At 38.6% G+C, this 17,462-nt stretch overlaps 1 protein-coding gene and 1 long non-coding RNA gene across 3 annotated transcripts in view; one reads left to right on the forward strand and one right to left on the reverse strand.

Moving 5' to 3' along the window:
* The window catches only part of ADGRL2 (adhesion G protein-coupled receptor L2), a 384,708-nt gene that overhangs the window by 341,800 nt on the left and 25,446 nt on the right, over nt 1-17,462 (reverse strand). The gene's annotated exons all lie outside the window — the stretch shown is intronic.
* LOC121665726 overlaps nt 4,065-17,462 on the forward strand; it is a 64,338-nt gene continuing 50,940 nt past the window's right edge. For both annotated transcript variants that reach the window (XR_006016472.1, XR_006016473.1), the window contains exon 1: nt 4,065-4,185. This is a non-coding gene — a long non-coding RNA (uncharacterized LOC121665726). The remainder of the gene's footprint in view (nt 4,186-17,462) is intronic.

Below are 17,462 nucleotides of genomic sequence, written 5' to 3' on the forward strand. Positions count from 1 at the left end.
AATAAATTTGAGAAATTGTTTCTTTTGTTGAGAACATACCACCCCAATCCATCCAGAACAAGTACCTTCACAGCAAACAGTGCAAGGGATAGAAAATGCAGGTCCTTTTTCTCTCAGATTTCTCAAAGAAGAAAATAATGAGGCACAGGAAGACAGATTTATGGTGTTTCATGAGACAGCGTTCTCTTTCTGCATCTCTTAAATTTGCTTTACTTCTACGAACAATAAAAAGTCACTGAAGAGTTGACAAAAGGTTGCTCACCAGATACACAGAATTAATCAAAGAACAGGGTAGAGGACTGGATTTCAAGGAACATAGTTTTACTCTGGCCTTTTTTGTCAGTTATTACACCTCTCTGTGCCTCAGTTTCCTTGTCTATAAATAGGATTAAGTCTTAGACTGCCATTTCATGTCCAGGGAATGTAAAGTGCTATCATGTTCACGTTCTAAATGGAAGAAAGTTTTGACCTTTAAATACAAGTCTTCAGAAAAAAGAAACAAAGACAATTGTCTGTTTATTTGAAAACAGACACTTTATACCTTTAAAATCCCAATAAAAATACAGAATCAAAGCCTGGTTTTGATACATGTGTGGTATTACAATCCCTTGTTGCTGATAGTACTTCTTAATGTTAAGAGCCTGGTGGCTAACTTATGTTTCCTCTGGGTGCGTTCCCATATTCCTCTCCACTTTGGGAGGCAGGCTCTTGTTGCTGCTCAGATATGTATCCCACATCTTGTAATCATTAATGTACTCAGGGGAAAAGGAGGGGGCAAGAGGACGTTGTTTCAAAGTATGTTTCTGCCCAATTCATTTTGGCTTAATTTGAAGACCAAAGCAGAGCTCTATTGAAGCACGTCCTTCCTCAGTCATTTATCATGCTTCCCCTTCCCCACTACTGAGCTCAGACACTAAGCAGTAATAATACAGCTTTGGGTAGATTAGAGAGTAATTTCTCTGCTCATTCTTACTCTAATTTTTGTTTAGATTTTGAAACTTTCTTATTGTTACAATGTCAGTGGATTGGCAACATAAAGGTAACAGCAGAATTATTAAATTTTACCTGCCAGCTAAGTGTACAGAAAGAATATTCCACTAATAGCTTTAAAGAGCAGGCAAGAATCTAACTCAAATCTTCCCAGTATGGGGAAGGAGTAATAAAAGAAAAAAACCCAAGAATTTCCATCCCTAGGATGATGGGATAGAATCAGTGCCAGCCAGTCCAGACCTGATAAGGGTAATGGACAAAGCAGCAATTTTCCCACACCCCCCCACTCCCTGAAACCACTTTTTTTTCAGTGACAAGTCTGGTTTTCAGGGGCTCTGGGACAGACAAATAGAAGAAAGGCCTTGGCTAATTCTCCTTCCTCTGGCAATCTTCTGCCCTAAGCAACCATCTAGTTTGATTTTATGGCTCTGGCCCTAGGAGTAACTACACTGGGAAGGGATGAGAATGTGGCAGGTTAAGATTTTCACAGCTGGTGCCCAAATACATGACAGGAAAACTTCAGAGAAGTGGGGGGCTACCAGAACTAGGGCACTAAACCAGACAGACCTTTTGGTGTCTCATTCTGCAGTTATGAGGGCAGCTCCTGGGCTGATGGTGTCAATCTGTTCCCCCCAGCCTTGCTCTGTTTGCTCTGGGCAACACACATCTCTGTAAACAGCTGTAGTCCTCTCATTAGGCAGAAATATTGTTTAGCAGTGAGACTTAAAATATCAAAGGAATTATCCTTTTAAGAAGACCAGCTCGTCCCTCTCTCTAAAACCAATGCACTGCAAAGGCCTATTGTAAAAATTCTTGTTGAATGGGGCCTCTGTGCTCATTTGTCCATAAATAGGCTTCTTTTTCTTCCCTGGTATGATGTGTTTATGCCAGTAACATGAAATATCATCAATAAATAAACCAGAGGGAAAAAATTAAGAGTCTTTTAAATTAAACCAGAAAGATTTTACTGATTGCTTATACACTGTGCATGGTGCCCAGAAAACAGGCAACTACCTGCAGAACATGTCTACTCTGAATATGTAGTTATTAGAACTCATTTTATTTGTGCATTTTACTACCTGAGTGACTGATAATTGATTCTTCTATCTTATGCTAGCAGGTTTTTAGAAACTGTAACTGCATTCTTCCCATAAAATGTCTTGAATATTTCCTCATATGGAGAATTTAATATTTTAGATAAAAATCACAGCAATTATTAAGACAACAGGCTAACATTTCTCCAAATATGATCTTAACTCATGATAATTTGAGGAATCTCCCTCTCTATTTTTGTGTTCACAGTTTGTGCCAGATCCTCACTGTGTAGCGAAACTTGCTAGTGTTGGACTGTGTTCATTCCAAACACAGAATGAAACAAAGCAATAGATTTGTGGAATTGCACTACTACCCATTGAAGCTACTCCCAACTCTCTGTCACTGTCTGGTACTACTAACACAGCAGACAGCTGCCCAACCCCCTTTTCCTTTTTCTTCCTGCTGTTAAGCTACACCTATCTGTAGATCATCGAGTCTTTCTGGACTTGTAAAAAGATTTGTGCCAGACTATGTTTCTTGGCTTCAACGGTTAGCTTCCTTTCCAGAATATACATGCTGCTTTACACATACTTCTATTACTGACATCATGAGAATACATGTCTACTATGTTTAAATTTGGGTGTTAACCTGATTTTGCTTCTTCCATATGTGGGTGATGTGAGACTAAGAAAGCAAATTAAGCAGCTGTTACCTGCTTGAACCACTTCCCCCCACCCTTTCACAGGGGAAGTGATAATCATCTGAAACAGCAGGCAGCCTCCAGTCCAGGACAGTTTTCCAGAAATCTGAGTTTCCATGTATTTGAATCATATCACTAATGCAATCATATTGACTTTGCATTTTATTAAGTGATTAAAATATTACTAGACACAAAAATAGCGCCCACCCAACTTTGCTTGATTCTCAGTTGGACATATTAAGAAGCAAGTTTTCAGAAGTAACTATTAACAGTTGTAGGTTCTTGCTGAGTTCTGTCTCATCAGGACTAAATAACAGATATTTCCAAATGTCAAACACACAAGACATAGGGTGGTCCCTATTAATCAGGGCACATTTAAAACTATTACTGTTGCTCCCTCTGAACTTCTTGGGCTATGAGAGTTTCTAAAAAATGGTCGGAAATAAGCAGTACCTTGTATAAATCCACACTCTACTGAGCGAAACCAGATGAGGACTCAGACATTCAAACAGAAGATCCTGGTGTTCTCAATGAGCCATATGGGAAGGTTTATTTAGTTTATTTCTATTCAACACTCTCTCCATACAGACTATTTCTAAGGATCTCACTACATTTGCCTAGACTGGGAAGCTGGAATTGGATTTAGCTCCCAGAATGGGCCTTTTATTTATCACATTCTGCAACCACAAGAGTCCAACCCATTTATTTCCCAGACCACATGATTTATGGGATCAAGCCTAGATCAGCCAGTGGAAGACCAAACTCCCACTTTTTGCAAGAGAAGACTATCATTCTGTACAATCAGAATTTATTAAAAGGAGGAGATATTTTTCTTACTGTCCTTTGGAAAGTTACTCCATGAACATTAAGAACATAGGCAATTTGGCTGTTTACAGGCAAACAAAGCTATTTCTATGGCCATGATTAGACAATATGAAATGCTCAACAGCAAAAGTGGTTTAAATTTTCTGTCATCCTTTTATCAATCTTCCCATTTCCCAGCTCTTTATTGTAAAAATATGGTGTCAAAAAATCTAGATCAGTTCCCAGCTTCAATTCTCTCATGCTGATACTGGTACAGCTGAGAAAAAGCCTGCAAGGGCATAAACAGAGAGCAAAGAATAGCTAAAAACTGTTTACACTGCTATGGACTCCAAAGATTTCATATCAAAGTGCAGCCTAAATTTAACTTCTTATCCTGGCTCTAATCTGAACCAGCCACCCTTCTTGTGTCTGCAAAATTACTCAGGAAATGTCTGAGATTAAATTTACTCCCACATAATTCTCTGACTCTCCAGCTCGCTCTGGGACAAGAGACATGTAAGAGCAGCCCTTTTGACAGTATTTTAACATTTCTTTCTCCGGTAAATTGTTGCAGTGGGAGGTAGCAGAAGCATATGAAAACAAGAAAGACTGTTTAAAAGGAAACCAAATTCTTCCGATATATCTGAAATTAGCAGGTGAGTACTGGTTTAAGTCTTGGATTAATTCTGCTCTGCCCTGCATTAACACCCAGGATTTTCCTTTTACATGTACCACCTCGCCTGGTGAATACCTGATTCCTCAAACTAAGCAAAAAAAAATCAGTAATTCATTAACTTGTTTTCATGAATTTTGTGGGGAGGAAAAGAATTTCATAGCAAAGTATAATATGAAATATTAATTCAAAATATTAGTATTATGATGAAATTAGGTTGCTGTTTGAAGATTGATGCTATGGTTCCACTATCCATAATATAGGCTTTTTATGGTAGGTTACCTAAGGACTGTGGAATAACACAGATGAATAGGGTATTAGAAGCGAGCAGGATCTCAAATATAAAATGGATTATGGTAGGACTGAATGTTTGTGGTTCCCAGGCTATTGGCTGTAGTACAATCCAGGAATAAACTCAGCCAGTGCTAGCTGTGTTACGGTACACCTTTTTTTTTTACCAAGAAAAGACCAGTGGAAACTCAGTTTGAATTCAAACAAATTTAAATTTTTACCCATTTCAGATCTTGTCACAAAGATAGAAAACATGTCAGAGAGCAACATGTAATCTTGGAAGCGTTACAGTTCAGGCAATATTGACCATGAGATGAGGTAGCTCTTCACACAATTTAATGGAAAGCATGGGAGTCACAGTTCAAAGAACCATGTTTGAAAGAATAACATTAGATAATTCTTCCTAGCTATAATTATTGTACTGAATCTCAGTTAAATCAGCTTTTTCACCAGGTATGCAACATCCCTCTTTCTCTGTGTCAATCCCTCCCTGCTCCCCTCAATTAAAAAAAAAAAAGCCAACACAGAAGTATTTCTCTAAAGTCCCAAATCCTGCAGCTTTAGAAGACCTTTGTTTCATCCTTCTTTGTATTACAAACTCAAAGGCAGAACTAATAAAAAGAAATCAAACAAGATGATGCTATCTGTTTCCCACTGGACTTAGAAGTACTTCAAGTCAACCACAGACCCACATCACATTACTGGGCAAGGCATCTCAAATAACAGACTCCTCTAGGGAGGACAGAATAAGTCTTCTGTTGCAAATTTACCTCCTGCTTATTTAATGCAGACTGCTAAACCCAAATATGCCCCTTTTTGGAATGTGGGATTAGTTCTGAAATGCCACTCTAATACAGATAATTCTTTCTTGCCTCCTTGAGGGTTTATCTGCCAGGCTAGATGCTTGGTTAGCATTCAGCTGATCTTCTGGCACTTGTGAGTAGAAGTTGGTGAAAATAGATGAGACTGGGTTGCAGAGGAGTCCTAGGGGAAAAAAGTATTACTGAATGGCATGTGAAAACTCAATTAAATATATGCCCAATCATTTTCAGCATATGAAAAGAAAACCCGAAGCCAAATGCATGAACTCCAGTTCTCTAGAACTATCAAACTTTTGTGTCAGCTATGTCTGCTTTCCATATATGAATCCTCAAGTCCCCCACCCTAAGAGAAACCAGACAGTACCAATCCAGAGATAATGACTGAAGTCAGCATGCAGATAATGTGCTGATAAACTGATCAACACTGTATGGCTTAGATTTTATCATCATCAAGCAAGCAACTAGGTAGAAACATAAAGATCTACAATGTAATAGCAATAATATTGATGTCTTCCAAATAAGGACTGTTTATCCAGATATTGAGAGATACTCCTCTTATTTGGGGGTTGAAATACTCATAATGTGTTGGTGTACCTTTGGGGTTGACTTTCTGGTAAGACTTGCAATTTTTTTCCATTAAAACAACATCATTTTGCTATAATAATTTGACTACATAATGCTGTCCTGACACTCATATGCTAACTATTTAGAAATGAAACAGTATTAAAATATTGCATGCATTTATCCAGTATCCATGCACAGGTCCTTTGAGCCAGCAGTTATTTACAAAAGCAAAAGAACATCACATTAATTAGTTCTGGAAGCTATCCATTTTCATACTAATAACTGTACCAAACATAATATTATGTTCTATTAGGAAATATTTGATAGACATGTACTTTCTGAAGAGTTAGAAAGAGGCTATTAAGTGATTTTATTTGTAAAAACCCTGATAGCTAGAAAGAAAGTAAAATATTCTGATACTTATGTGTCATGAATGGCTTTTAAAAAGCCTGGAAAAATAATCCTTGACTGAATTTTTGAAAAATACATCTTTTAGTTTGTACTTTCAGTTCAATTGTACAAATATTATTTTCCAATAATTAAAGGCACTATGGAAAGTTATTTCCAAAACTTGTAGCTGCTTATATTACATGCACAGATCCAAGTTTCTAATTCACATCTGAAAGTAAATCTTGCCTTAACGGCTCTTGTATAAAGAAAAATCAACTACTCTGATTGTAGCTTTTACACATCTGAACCAATCAAGAGAATAACTACACGACCTTAACTTTGTCTATAGGACAGAGCACATCTAAACCCCTTCTACAAGAGTATCAAGAGCTAACCAAAGCCCTGTCTCTCTCTAAGCCCAGATTTTTTAACAGGTTGCATATGTGAAAATCCAAAGTCAGACCATGTACCATCTACTGCTCCTCTGAAAATTAGCAAAGCCTTTGAGAAAGTTGACCTTAATCTTTTACAGTCGCTCTTTATGAAGTCAATAAATGGTAACGCTTGCACTTCTACTGCAAACACTGAAGCACCTATAAATCATGATAAGAAGCATCATTTTACTATAATCATATAACAACTGACAAGAAAATCTCATTAATATTTTGATGTTGTCATTGCCATTTCTGATCCTTGGTGAAACAGGTGGCCAAGTTCTGTTCTAAATAAGCAAATTTCTTCTCAAGCTTTAGGTGCTGGATGCACAGCCCCACCCTTGCAACCAGCAGAGAGCTCTTGCTGCAGGTGGTGCTCCCCATGCCTCGCACCCATCCCAGCCTGCTGCTCCCCCCAAAAGGAGCCAGGGTGGCAGCACTGGGGGTGCTCCTCCCAAAGGCACTGCCAAAGTTCAAGGGCAGCAGGACGTGGCTTGGAGACATGTGGAAAGCCTGAAGAGCTGAGAACTGGCACATGGTTTCTGTCACTGGAATGGATGATGAAAAAACAATAAAAATACATAAAGTGAAGCACTTCACTGAAACCCAGGACTGTTTCCGCCCTCAAGAATGGTTTTAAGGAAAATTCCTGTTTTGGTTTAGTTAAAATCTGGTTTTAGCTATTTAAATGGAACAGTCTTTGAAGGTCTTAATCTCATTTATAATAATTTAAGACTATTTAGACATTGAAAAACCTTTGCATATCATAAGAAGCCATGCTGATTCATTCTCTAAATGTCATAGACAGTACCAGATAAACACTTTGTTTATAAAATAAGCTGTAGAAGATGTTTTCATGTAGTAGTGTCTTTAGTAAGTGGAGTCATATGAGAAATTGCGTGATAATTTCCAATTCCAGTCCTTGTTAGCACGTCCATTTCAGCTGTAAGTGTGGGTTGTGTTTGGGTTCCCCCCCCACCCTTGCACTTCTATTTTCTTGTTTATCTCCTTAGTGCCAGAATTAGGTCTGTAGCATGAGTAATAGAACATGGCAATTGTTGATTTAATATTAAAGGAGTGACTTCACTTTTAAAAACATAAAAAGAAAACAGTTTTATGATAGACCAAGGAAGAAAAATCATAGTTAATAAAACCACAATATGATTTTAATACCTTCAAAGGCATCTGTAAAATAGCTAGTGTCATTTAAAAAAGACTTTTGAAAGACTTGTGCCACAACATTGCTGAAGCCATCAATTTAAAACATATTTACATGTAAAGCATAGATCAACTTTCTCAAAGAAACTGTTTTTCTTTTTTAAAGGAAAATAAAATCCTGCATTATCTAACAAGACACGATCAAAGAGGTCACTATTACAAGTTACAGAAACATTCCCTTTTCGTAGGAAATTGACAGCAGTGACTTCAGTCTACTTAGTGTGCAAGAGCATGTTAATGAACAGTGATACTCTGAAGGTCTGTGTCACAGATAATATGGATGAAAATACTACTCAGACAAGATTGAGGTATTTTTCCTTAAAGATGATTTTTTTCTTTTTTAAACAGCATGGGAGAGACTAATCTAATGGCTTAAGCTTTAACAAACAGCACTTCCTCCTGTCCCATAACTTCTGCTAATGTGCCAAAGAACAACTTCTATCACATCATTTGCCCAAAAAAATCCCCCAAAACTTCAATTAAAGTCATATATTCTAGAGACCAGCTAAATATACAGAAATATTATTAACTTATAGTCTTTGTTGTTTCTGGCAGGAATTGTACAAGCGGTGTCTGAACCACTTCATTTCACACAGAATAAAGGAAGTTAGGTATTCCTTTTTTTAGCAGGTCAAAGTACAGATAATATTGAGAATAACTTCTTGGTACCATTTGGTGTGCAGAAGATGTTGCATAACCAATGACACCTCCACTTTGAGGAAATCATCCAGTAAGTCTGAACAACCTTCTATTCATCAGTATTGTAACAGCAATGGTCACAGTAATAACGGGATTGGAAAAATTTAGAATACGTAACTCCAGTATGAAGCCTGGTCCAATCCTTCCTACAAGATATATATTCTGCCCTTGAATTATACACATTTTAGCGATGCTTTATTTAATGTATTTTTCTTCCATGCACTTTCTCTGACAGTTCCCTTCTCCCTCCACTCTCCACCCTTTATTGGAAATAAAAATCAATTTAGCCTGCCTATGCCCTTCTCTTGGAGAAAAACAAACATTCCCACATGCATCCCTTCTTTCCTGACCTTCTTCTTCCCTGCTTCATACCGAAACAGAAAAAAAAAAAAAAAAAAAACAAAAAACCAACCCAGGCACACGGCTTTTCACAACCGTGAAAAGTGAACTGGCACTTTAGAATATGCTCATCCACGAAGGAAAACTGCTTTCAGGGTTAGAACAATAGTTTCAGTACAGTGATGGATATATTCTACCAGACAGAAGACACATTTGAATGCTTTGCAGAAAAAAATTGTTCAGTCCCAAATGGATACAAGATTCAAGTAACAGAACAATTTGCTACTCTCAAGAAAATCCTGCGTTTGACATGGGAGGTGGCACATTTTGCTTTCCCTTCATCTGTGACCTTTATATAAGGTATATAAGCACTATAAAAAGATTCAGTTGAATGCATTAGTGCTTTCTTTCAAAGATTGCCATAATCTCTTTTATTTACTTTTTAAAATAAAAAAAAATCCAGTGGCAACCATTCTATCAGGTAGTAAATTACTGTCTGAAAGTAGATAGCGAAATAAATACTATTGTTGCTTTGGAACATCTGGCATCTTATCTGAGATGCCTTCTGCTTTTGTAAATCCTCAGTTCAGCATCTCATTCTGCAAAGAATGAATGTTAGCTGCAAACTTTTAAATAATTATTCCACATTGTGGCTTCTTACATTCCCAGAAATAGTTAGTGCAATTATTCTTGGTCTCAAAATACACAGCTATGGTAAATTTACTCTTGGTTTCTCCTTTTGATCCTTCTGTATCTACAACACTTATGTTTTAAAACGACTCTGTATTACTTCTCCTGGAGGGGAAAAAAAAAAAAGGTGTGAGAGGCTCATAAGCTACTTCATATTGTAGGTGAGAACCAAATCTACCACTACAGCTCTTCCCATACAGCAGTGTTGACAGTACCAGCTGTTATTGCAATAACTACTGTTGCAATAAAGCCATTTCTTCAAATTAGAAGATGCTTACACTGCAGAATGATCATTTTCTCTTGTATATGAGCAACAGGAAACCTCCACAGTAACTACAGATCCAGCCTGGCAAAGGTTTTGCTGAGTGTTGAAATGACTCCCTCAAAGCTCTAGGTTTACAGTCCACTGTCCAAATCCAGCAGACCACTGATGGTGAAAGAAGTTTTTAAAAAAATTAAAGAAAAATTTATTATTAAATATGATTAAATACTGGTCTTATTACATTTTAATTCCTATTCAAAATAATACTGTGACACTTATGAGAGAATCATATTGCAAGTCTTATAAAAAGTCTTGTACCTCTGTCATCTTGGAGCATATCACACAGAAACTAAAAACATCTTAAAGAGTAAAAAAGCTGCAAAATGTGAATAGCTTAAGGTATAGGATTTCTACATAGCTGCAAACATTGAAATCCACAAGACTTTTGAACATACGTGTTTCCATAATTTCAGGGCTCTAGTGTTCACATTTAATGCTCCAAGTACATTCAGATGACTCTTGAAGCCATTTTTTTTTCGCTGTCCCTGTGCGTGTAATTCCAAGAGCAGAAGGAGCTGGCTGCACGGTATTGCCAAGTCTCATCAGTACTCAGAGTTGAGACAGTTTGGGCAACCAGAGGCTCCCCAGCAAATTGCTGGCAAGAGAGCTCAAAAACAGGTAGGAACCTGTGTTCTACCAACTTTATTTTTTTCCTGCTGAAAACCAAGAGTGAGACTTGTTACAGACTCTCTCAGAGGTTTTCTCCAATACTTAAATCCTTCATAACATCCCAAACTAAGTGTTGTTGACTGGAAGAGACTGTGAGATTGAGGAGCTGAGACAGTTTCAACACAAGGGTATTTGTGTAGGAGCAAATAACAGCACAGACTACTCCTGTTTTTATATGGTTAGAGCCCAAACTAACTGCAGTACTTCTGCAGGCTGGGCCAAATCTGAGCCCAAATTTGTCATGGTAATTATTAGCTGATCATTGTTACCTTCTGCTGTAATCATCATGCTTGCAATATACTGGGAATTTCTGGCTACATTTATAAACATAAATGTGTGTTTTTACAAGATGTATTGCTGGGTTTAAAGCCTGAGTGGCTTTTTATTGACATTTTGGTGTTATTTACTCCTCTTTCCTTGATGGTGCAAGGCAGAGTTCTTATCACTTGGTATTTTATGAAAATTATATGCAGTGCATTTTTTCTTTACACAAAACTATTAACCCAACAATACTAGTGGCAGGAAAATCTTTGTGCCAAACACAATTGACTATAGCGTTCTTGACTCATTGCCAAAATCCAAAAAAAAGTGCATTTCAAGCTTAAATACCAAAAAAAGGATGGCTTTGAGGCTGAAAAAGATGCTGACAATCAAGTCCTGACACCACATAAGCTGAAGCATCACTGAATGTTAACTAGAAATTTATGAGTACATGTGTATCTATTCAGAACTTACAATATCTGAAGAGAATTAAAAAAAATTAAACTATTAAAAATACAGTTTGAAACAACAGCAAAATATTTTGCCACAAACTTGGAAAGAAAAATGCAACACTTTGTTACTACACAAGAATAAACACAGCTATACAGACAGGGAGAGACCACAGACCAGATCACCACCAATGGATCACCACCTCTCTCTCACAGGGAGGAGAAGTAGCTATCTTTAACCACAGCCCAGGACTGCAACTAGCATCTCCTTAGCCTTCCAGTATGAGCAGAGACACAAAGCTTTCAGTAGATCAAGCCATCTACCTCTAATCCCACCAAATATATATACATATATATATGTGTGTGTATGTATATATATGTAAATATAAAATAATCAGCAAATTAGGTACTTTTTCTTCTGAAGAGATAATTAAGTTGGTATCCATTGATATTACATAATAACAGGGAAAATTTATTACCATTTACTGCACCCTAGCAGAGATTCTTTGTGGCCTTTAAATGCATGTTCATCTAACAAGTGTTAATTTATGGGAAGTCAGGAAATGTAACCTGGTCTTCCATTTCACTGTGAGTTTTACAGCTAAGGTTTCCTAAGGGAATTTTGTGTCAAAATCATGTTCTGGCCAAGTACCACACCTGTGGATAAGCCAGGAGCTGGTGAGATGGAGAGAGAAAAAGAAGTCATCAAAAAAATGTTTTATCATTGGTCCTTATACATAAGGCATTACTCGCTTTTACTCCCCCACAGCTCAAAAACTGCACAACCTCAGCAGAGGAATTAACTACTTTGGCATTCCAGCTGTCAGTGTCTCCAGAGGAAGGCACCTTTTTTTTTTCAGCAGTCCCAAAGCAATGCAGATTTGAACACCCCTTCTCGAGTCACTCCTGAAGTACCTGTACATTGTTTTGTGAAATGGAGGCCTTTCCTGAATAAAAACACCCTAGAGGTGTTGAACATAAGCTATCCTACAGGCTTTATAAATATTAATTTACTCAGCCATATAAACTCCCTGAAAGAATTTTTAATCGCCCTGAAACAGCACAAATCAGGCAGAATCCAGGTGCTCTGTGAACTTCTGGCTCAGTATTCTTGCCAGAGTCACATATCACTGCTACATGTGAGTCATAAAGAGAACTGCAGCTCCCTTTTTGGTCAAAACAGGAAGAAACAAGGAAACAAACAAACAAGGAAACAAACAAGCACCTGCTGAAACAGACTTCATGCTCACTATCAGTCTACCCAAGAATACATCCCATCTTGGCTTATTTCCCTGGGAACACTGCTTGTTGTCAGATTTTGGTTTGGGGTTTTTTTTGTTGTTGTTTTTTTTTTTTTTTGGCGGGGGGTGGTTGTTAGTTTGTTTGGGGTTTTTTTGTTTGCTTGTTTTGTTTATTTTAAATTTTTTTTATGATAGTACAGTTCAGACTTGCTGACGTCAATCTCTATGTGCCTTGTGTTTGAAATTGTTTAGATGCTCTGAAAAGAATACAGCCCACCAGCCAGAGACACTAAATACACAGACCTACCAGATAACTGTGTCACACACTGGGCCATAACACACCCCAAACATTTGGATTGTATCTGCATAGTTTAGTCTCCCTTCTTTCTTCAGTGCAAAATTCACCCTGGGTTATTTGCTCCATCTTAATGCTGCTTCTCTAGGGAAACAAGCTGCAGTCACTCATCTCCAGGCTATACAGGACCACTGGAAAGGCAGTCAAATTGTGGGGTTATTTACACCACTGTAGGGCTACATATTGCAGTGTATTTCAACATCTGAAAATTCTGCCACTGTTTTTCATATCAGCTGCATTCATAGGCAACTTCTCCATGTAAACTTTAAGAAGCTGGTGATGTTCTGCTGCTTCTTTTTTCAATAGACCACTAAATAGTTGAATTAGTTCCCCAAGAGTTTTCGTTATTTCCAAAGCTACTCAAAATCCAAAACAATCATACAAATGCTCTGGTAAAGACTATACTCTTATAATTTGTTTAGAGTGTTAATACATGCTATAAAGAGAATACTGGGTTCAGGTGAAATCAGTGATACAAGAATTCCACTTATTCCTGAGAGGTCTGCACAATGAGATGACACATTGCAGTACCACACGAAGAGGTACTGCATCACAGAAATGTGCTAAATGCTGCTGTTGGGCTCTCTTCCCCTCCTTAGTAACAAAACCCTTGAGCACCTCAAGGCCAATTGTAACTGATAGGGAAGATGTGTGCTAATGTCTTTACAAACAATTCCATGAGTGAAAGTTCGGTGTTAAGGCCTTTGAAATGGGTCTTAATGTCTCTACTAACTTTGGGCAGCAGGTTTGTTACAGAGCTCAGTCTGACTCCTGAAACAGACAAATAGGTCCGCCCAAGCCTGAGTTTCTGAACTTTGGAGTAAAATAGTAGGGTCAAGCGGGGAATATGTGGTAGGTGGTTTGGGAAGGCTGTACCTTCCTGGTACCTCAGCCAGTAGGGAAAGGAAGAGGGCAACATGCGGCCAGGAGTTTGTGATAAAAGGAGGCTGCGCCCTCCAAAACCTCGAGAGAGAAAACCCCACGGATGTGTGCCCGGGTGGACTCTCTCCCTTTATTCTTATAAACTTGCAGGACTCCTCTGTCTCCTTTTTGGACACTGGCTTTTCATAGCGTGATTTTCTGTACATAACGAATCATCATTTTGATCTTGAGCAAACATGGATCTGAAATTCCAGGTAGTTCCCCTTCTGCCACTTCAGAAATAAAAACAAGGTCTACAATACAAAACAATCGTTTGGGAAAAAAATATTTCAAATTGTGCCGCTGAAAGAAAAAAAAAATGCTAGTTTTTAGCTTTGTGTGATTTGCTACACATGAGAGCTAAAAGGTATGAAAAGTGAAAATTATTAGTAATAAAATATATGGCCTGCTCTACTACAGCAGGGAAACAAACATCATAAGAACATTGGTGGCTTATGTTCAGCAATCTTTTTTCATTTGGAGCTGAAAATTATCTATCCCTCTTCTCTCTTTTAAGTTACCAGTAGTACATTTCCATCTTCAACAATGAGGGCCAAACTTTACAATTACTTTTTATGCCTGCCTGCTTTTTTTTTCCTCAGCTTTCCAAAAAATATTTTTTTTTTTTTTCCCTTGCAAGGGAAGAGTGAACCCCAACACTAAACAGCACCTTCAGCTGTGTGACTCGGCCGGCCAGGTGGGAATGCCAGCCTCGGGCAGACCCTCTGGAAAGAGGGAAAACTGAGAGACGAGGAAAGTGAAGAACACAACTGATTTTAGCGAAGTGAATGACAGAGGAAGGGAAACCAAAACTAATGGAAGCAGGTCCCTAAATTTAAATTTCAATCAGGAAAAGAATCTGTGGGGAAAAAAGTGCTGTCCTTTACGCAAATTAGTTCTGTCACAGGACAAGAATTAAGCAGACAAAGCCTGTTGCACAGCCACCTTCAGCACCTCCTCTAATACCTTTCAAGAGACGGTTTTACACATGAAAAACACCGAGTTTGCTCTTAAACCACGCGTATTCCCAAGCAGTGACACCCGCCCGCCTCCCCTCCCAAGGCAGGCTGCTTCCCCCCCTCGGGCGCACAGCAGCCATTTTGCAGCCTCGAGTCACTCCAGATCACTCTCCTTCAAACGCTTTTCCCAGCCTGGGGCTCGGACATTACACCCAAAGTAAGAGGAAAAAGGAACACGGCACAAACTCACTCATCGCCATGGAAACAGCCAAGCACCAGGGCCAAGCACAGGGGAGACCTGCAACCCAAACGCAGCTGGAGCACGGCTCCTCCTCGGCACTCCTGAGTGCTGCCCACTCCCAACTCCTCCTATGCCATTGAGGCTGAGGAAGGAAGAGACATTTTCCAGCGGGGTCTCTTGTAAAATGTTTTCTGTGGCTGCCCCTGGCAGATGCTGTTTATAAAATGCCTCATCCCTAAAGTCATAATCTTACCTTAAAGCCTCTTGCTCTCTCTGACAAATTTATGCTAAACTGGATTGTGGTTAATACAGCTCAGGTTCTGTGAGTTGTTTTGCTTTCTTGTCTCTAGGGTTGGTTTATCCTTCATATTTCCCTTTTCTAATGCAGCCACATAGAGGAAGACATTATCATTTCTTTTGCAGTAATCTCCCCAAACTCTTTCCTTCGTCTCTTTCCTTTGTCAGTATGCTGCACGTTTTTGTCATTTAATAGGTTAGATTCTTCTTTTTTTTCTGTTTTGGTTTGCTGCTCCTAGACTTCATATTTTACATCATGTACGCTAAACTTTGTTTCTGTTTACTGGCCCAGACATTTAGGAGATGCCTCTATCTCTGAAGCAGGATATGTAGGTCCTCATTACATAAGGCTGCTGGCTAGTAAAATGTCAAACATTAAAATTAAGTTGTTTTTACTGCTTTGGCAAGCCCACCTAGATGCATTTTTCTGCATTTAAGTAGCTTACCAACAGCATAACCTATGTTTTAGTAACTGAGTGATACAGAAACATCTGCTACCTGAAGAGGTGAGGGGAGGCATGTGCAGAGCCAGCTCTACCAGCCTATGCTTAAAGCTTTGCTTGATGAAAGTTAACTGCCACTTACCACTCGATTACATCTGATTCATGGAAGTCAGTCAGCAGAAGTCTGTGTGTGCTAGAAAAATGTAGACCTACATTTTGGTTAACATGCAAACAAACAATAACACCAAAGCTGGGCATGCTAACAGACACAAGACATCGAGATTGACAGCTTGAATAAGTTTCAGACTCACACTGATACTTTGCTTTCACTCAAAACTCTGCTTACAAACTGCTCTTTAAAGTGTAATCTCAATCAAATTTTTCACTGCTAGATTTAAGACAGTCTCTCTGACTGTGGTCTCTACCAGCACTGCTAAGGGTTTGCCAGTTACTGCCAGTGATGGTGATAAACTTTAAAGGTGCTGCCACTTGCTCAGTGATCCATCAAGGCATTATGAAAGTACTTAATCTGATACACAGTAAATCCATAGCAAAAAAACCCTCCTAACATCAGTGAGCCTCCCTACGATGAATAAAGATAAGCATGTGTAGGGGTCAGGTAAAATCCATGTTACCTTAGTATGTTCCAAAGACAGACAATGAGCTGTGTGATAATTCGTGGGGGCTACAGCAAGAGTTTACATCCAAATATTTTGAATCCTGAAAGAATATTCATCCTGGTTTAAATGTGTGTAGTACAAAGAGAGACACAAAACATAGTACTTCTGGACTTAGACAGCCTTTAAGGAGTGCAGTGGGCGTTAGCTCCTGCACTGTTTCTGAGGTGAGAACAAAAAGACTCTTCTGTTGCTTTAACTCTTGGCTTTCACAGTGAGGTGGTAACCAAAGGGCTGGGGAGCCAGCTGGCTCTTTTTTCTCTGCAGGTAATTTTGTGGAGCAGAGGGGAGAGTGCTGGCTTTCCCCAGCCACTGTGGTCCTGCAGGGGAGGCTGGATGCTCATGGAGCAAAAGGAGCTCTTCTCACATTTTTCTTCTTCCAGTTCCTCCTCCTATTGTTGTACTCTTTTCTTGCTCTATTACATATCTTTGAAATACTTCAGCGGTTTATGGTATCACAGGACTTTCTTATTATTAGTGTTGTAAATAGTTGAAATGGTCATCATGTGTTCAGGCCTGAAAGAATGTAAATCAAAATATCCCTTTTCTTACCTCCTTATTTTCTTTCAAGAATTGTGAAGCTATGGGCTTCTGTTAGAGTAAAAATAATATTTATTACAACACAAAATGAGAAGATTCCAAACAATTATAGTAGGACCATCCCATGCTTTTATCTGTAAACTCTTCTCTTTCTTGCCTACTGAATGTGAATGGCCGTCTCAGCTGATGACAAAAAGTATCACTAGGACAATGTCCAAGTTTAGGTCACTCTGCAAATTCAGAGTTTCTCATCCACCCCGTATTCCTTCAAAAAATCAAACTGCCTGAATGAGCTGAGTTGCTAAAAGAAGAGATAAGGAGTTGGTCTGTAGATCATTATGTTGCCATTCTGAAGGTCAGTTATGGATTTTGACAGACAAAATACGCATGGAAAAAGCATAATTGAGAATTGAAGTCTGATGGAGTGTTTTCATTTCGT

This window comes from Corvus kubaryi, unplaced genomic scaffold (genome assembly GCF_017639235.1).
Source record: "Corvus kubaryi isolate FWS band 111438036 unplaced genomic scaffold, C.kubaryi_AGA036_p1.0 37334, whole genome shotgun sequence".
Taxonomy (NCBI): domain Eukaryota; kingdom Metazoa; phylum Chordata; class Aves; order Passeriformes; family Corvidae; genus Corvus; species Corvus kubaryi.